The sequence below is a fragment of the Anopheles darlingi genome, chromosome 2, assembly GCF_943734745.1.
Source record: "Anopheles darlingi chromosome 2, idAnoDarlMG_H_01, whole genome shotgun sequence".
Taxonomy (NCBI): Eukaryota; Metazoa; Arthropoda; class Insecta; order Diptera; family Culicidae; genus Anopheles; species Anopheles darlingi.
This window is the reverse complement of record NC_064874.1, coordinates 3,255,001-3,260,000: the sequence shown is the minus strand read 5'-3', so window position 1 is coordinate 3,260,000 and position 5,000 is coordinate 3,255,001. Positions and strand designations below refer to the sequence as shown.

Below are 5,000 nucleotides of genomic sequence, written 5' to 3'. Positions count from 1 at the left end.
ATTGATCAACAGTTTGGGAAAGAAAATCGAAAGTTTGTGCACCCCCCCGCTCCAGTAACGCCTCGGGATTGGTTTCTAGGGCAGACATTCCTTTTCGAAATCATTCATTACCTACCTCACGGTTAAAGGGGATCCATCCCTGGCCCTTCGGCTCCGATTCGAACCTCGGGCTCGAGCTCCAGGCAGCGGCGAGCATTGGATTGAGACAATAAAAAATCTCCAACACAAAGCATCTGCTGTCTGCTACTGACTGTAGCGGGCTCCACAGAAAGAGAAACATTTTGCACACATTCCAGCGAGCGGTTAAACATCACTTTTACTACACGTTCGAATGTAAATTCCGAAACGCAAAACGCTCACCGAAATTGGCAGCATAATCGGTGGTGCTAGTGGTGTGAGCGTGTGTGTGCACCGAGACGAATGGATCGTCGAAAGAGAGAGAGAGAAAAGGAGAAGGAGAGATAAAGGATCGATGCACGCGATAATTTTCTTTTCTGATGCATGCCTCCCCTCAACGTCCGTCCGCACTAATCACTGAGTGCATAGAAGTGCAGCCAGGTGCAACCGCTGCATGCGCACAGGCAGCTGTGTGATCGACGGTGTACTAGGCGCGCCCCAGCCCTTGCGCGCCATACCATCCCCGTCTGATCAGTCGATAGACGATGTGTAAGATGCGAACGAGCGTCATAACTCTCGATTAAAGCTCCTTGAGAGGGATGGTTTCGCCACTTTCATCGAAAGAAGTTGGTTTAAGAAAACAGCAGCAACCGATAGGGGCCTATCGGTAGTGAAAATGACCAGTCAGTTGGTTCCCGGCTAGTCATGTCAGGGTGAGAAGACCAGCACTACGTGCGTGGAGGGTGTTGGTGGTGGTCAAATGATCTGCCGTCATCGTTTACGTACGGTGCGCGGCAAGACGCGCGGCATGATCGAGCTATTCGCGTGGTATCGCGGTGGGATATCGTTACAAATGATCGGGTTTTTCACTCCCGCGTGCTTGGAAAGGGAAAATTGTTTTTGTGAAATTAATTTAATTATCTGCAAAGAATGTAATGGAGAGAAGAAAACGTAAGCTTTTTCCTACCGTTATCAAAGCATCGACCTTGGGATCGTGATTACTGATGATCATATTCACCTTCATTTAATGTATTAGGTTCGTTTAGCAGATAATAAACTCACATAATAAGGAAGATTAGATTGGTGGTCGTTACCTTAGCGCATGGGTGCAGCGAAAGGCGGAACACACAGAAGCATAAGCCTCCGGTGGAAAAGCGCAATTCACTAAATTATGTAAATAACCAATCCAGTCCGCATGAAAGGAAAGGACTTCCTAGGAAAAAAGGGAGCTGTCGGTTCAATTCCATTGCCGAAAACGTAAGAATGAACGGTTACTGCATCGATGGGCATTCTCCATGTGTAAAAAGCGGAAGCATTGGGCCGACCGCGCTATGTCATCAAGACTCATTACAAATGCGATCACTTCCGTTTACCGGCGAAGGCCACTGCTGCAAGCACCGCACTCCGAAGTAGTAATTGAAATTTGAATGTTACACCATCGTCCACATCGCGCGGTGTTTGCATGCCCCATAGTAATTTGGTTCGATTCCCACTTTCGTGCTGCAAGCCTTGCTGGCAAACAAACGAACAACATATGTTTTGGGTCGCAGAACTCGAAACAGTCAACACGCGAAGGAACGACTATAATTCTCCAAGTTTATGCGCACTTGTAGTGCAAAACATCATAGTCTGATTTTGGCATTGTTTTGGCGCAACTCGTCAAATCAGATGCCACCAGACCAGAAGAGTGAATAGTGGCGCATAGCAGCACACGCCATTGTCTTGGCGGTTGGCTGGTTAATGGCAAATTTGTATTCAAATGCTGTCTGTCTTTCGACCCCTTCTTCTCTCGGTAGATGGTAGAGTTAAGCTTTTGCCTTGATCTGTGACAAGGCTCTACCTATTGGGCTGAACGCGGGCTCGAAGCGGTTTGCCATTGAACACGCTTCGAAAAGGTATAACAATCGGTCCCTCTTTAGGCGACGCCACGCTAGGCGGTAGGCGATTGTCGCGCTACTTCCGCTCGACAGACAAAACAGACTGGTAAGCGACATACAGCTGTGCTGCTGAAGATCTCACCGATCTTATGACCCATATAGCCACGATTTCCACATAAGCTCGTTGCGTAGAGAGATAGAGAGAGGGATCTACAATCACTTAAGATTTGCGTAAACACGTCGAACGGTGACAGAACGGCGTCCCGTGCAAAAGGTGTGATGAGAGCTTTTAGGCAAATTATACGTAATCCCCAAACGCATACCAGACACTCCTCCTCCCGGTGTGGAATGCCTTGGCTAATGCAACATAATTAAATTTACTTCAAAGGCCGCTAGGGCGTATTTATGATGTAACGCAGCAGCACTAGCAGCATCACAGCTGACCAAAGGAGAAAAAGAAGATGTTAACTCTTTCTTCTCTCTGCCCCCCTTACGATGTATTTAAATTACTCTTTTCTCAGCACATTTCACGGTGATGAGGAATTAGATTATGCAAAAGCGACACCCACCACCATCTAATGATGACCACAAGCACCGCGCGCCATCACCGTCGAGCAACAACCAACGAGATGATGGCAGATGACCCAGAACTCCACCCTGGATGGCGTGGTCCACACCAGCGGAAACGCTTGAGAGTTGCCATTGAATGTGTCTACAACGAGAGCTGCAACGCAAAAAACCAACCCCAGCTGTCCATTAATGTCACCGAAAACGCGATCGTGAAGCGATCACGCAGCCCATTAATTGCTTTCCGCTTCCATCATTGTGATCTTCCTCGGCGGCAGCTTCAGCATCCCATTAAGATGCTTCTTGTGACCGATGATGTACTATCTGCAGCACGCGTTCTGAAGGGTAAGTGGCCGCAGCGCCACTACCACACTTCACTTCGTCGGAAACCGTTAACGATCGTGAAGTCGTCGTGGCGATGAAAAATGAAAATCGGCTGCACGCAATGCGCACGGCGAGGGCTTCGTGCGCCGTGAAAACTCCTCAACGCTCGCGGTAGTGGGGAGCAGCACCAAAGGCAGCCACTAGTGCCTATCTCGGTTTGGGTTGGGTAGGGATCGCGTATTGCCCACCCCTCCCTTCGAGAAGATCGGCGCCGCGCTACCACCGTCGAAGGTTGTTTTAATATGATTTTGAAAATATCACTACTTTCAGTTGGTGAAAAACGTTCGCCCGCAACGGTTCAACTTATTTCCAAGCGAGTTGCTGCGCTCCGCGTACGACATACAGCGATCGTTGCGATCGATCGATTAGTCGCTTGGTGGAGGTGATCGATCACCGTCGCGGTGCCGTGTGTTGCCGAAAAGATGTGCGGTGAATACGGTGCGATCCAATAGTGGTGCCAATCCAATGAGTGCCGCATGCAAGTGTCCAGTGTCCCTAAGTGATCATTAAACGATACATACTATTCGCCAGAAACCCCCCCCCCCCCCCCCCCAAAGTTCTCGGCTAAGTGAAATAACAGAGGAAAGGTGGTGTCCGGCACGGGGTTTGTCTATTTTTTTGTTTGCTGTTGGTGTAAATGTTCTGCAGCCTTGCGGCCCTCGTTCGGCAGCTGTACCAGTACCAGAGGAACTACCTGCATCACCGGCGTACGATCCATCACTGTCCGCGGCCAATCACGTTCCGCCATGGATTACATCGGACGTACAATGAACATTTGTTTAATTCTTTTCATGGTAAGCGTCCGCAAAATGGCTACAGACCATTACGACATCCTTTCGGTTTGCTCCTTTGACACCTCCTCGGCGTTAGCACGTGTCTTTGCAGCGGTGTCGTGAGATTCACACGGCCACGAGCCACCAGCACCACCTAGGCACAATGACACAATGTATTTTGCATACATCACTCGCCACGCCGGGGTTTAGCGGGGTTTTCAAAATGAATCGCAGTCTGTCCGCTGGTGTCCGATAAAAGATTGGCATTAGATTGGGAGTCACATCAGCTGCTGCTGCTGTTGACGGACTGGCATTTGATTGAAATGTGCGCGAAGGACAGCCACCATGCCATGTGGTCAATCTGCAGAAAAAATTGAAAAAAATATACCAGAGAGCCGGAGCGGAGTTTGATTAAGATCTAAGTTCTGCAATAACAATAACAAAAAAAGAACCGATCACTTGCCAGTAGTAGTAGAGAGCGATCACCAAGATTTCCATTGAGCAAACAATACACAACACCACACCGGTGGTGGATCGGTTGGCCCAAATTAACCATCAGACGATCTCGCTGCTGTACCACCTTGACCACCAGTGGGGCTGAGAGAACCGACAGCCGTTGCCGCCACCATCATGTAAACGTAAATTATTCAACATTAATGCTCCAACGCGATGATCGCGATGCATCCGTCCCCGCAAAAACAAAAAAAAATCTACCACAACCACCATCACCGGAGAGTTGGACCTCTGGCACCGCTTTCTTGTTATTTATGAACTTCGTTAATTACGAACGAAATGAAGCGCGACCGGGGGCGGCATAGTGGCGCTACTCGGTGCCGGTGAGAACAACGGCACGATCTTAGAACCATTGTTTATGCTTGGTTGCTGGATCAGGGGGGTTTCACGGTCATCAAAGACTCGTGCGAGATGGTCACCCAGATAGCTTCATCACCATTTCCTCTCTTTCTGCCCTGTGCAACCTCCTATCCCATCAGATATCGATTACCGGCAGCCGCTGCCAGTACTACAGCAACCGTGATATCATTCTGACGCCCAACCACCTGAAGACGTACCCGGGGAAGGTGCTGTACTATCGACCGCGCGACCATGCACCGCCCCACAACAACCAGGAGAACAAGAACGACGACAACGACGACGACGACGGCGGCGCAGTGCCCTGGGAGGAAGTGTTAAAGGAAACTGTTTTCCTCGCCCTGAATGATAACAAGACGAGGTAAGTCCGATCGAGGGAGCATTTCTAGAAAGCAAAAGTGAATCCATGGAA

General features: G+C 49.4%; 1 protein-coding gene across 1 annotated transcript in view; it reads right to left on the bottom strand.

The window, feature by feature from the left end:
• LOC125952764 (nuclear cap-binding protein subunit 1) overlaps nt 1-5,000 on the bottom strand; it is a 14,396-nt gene that overhangs the window by 1,672 nt on the left and 7,724 nt on the right. The window lies entirely within an intron of this gene.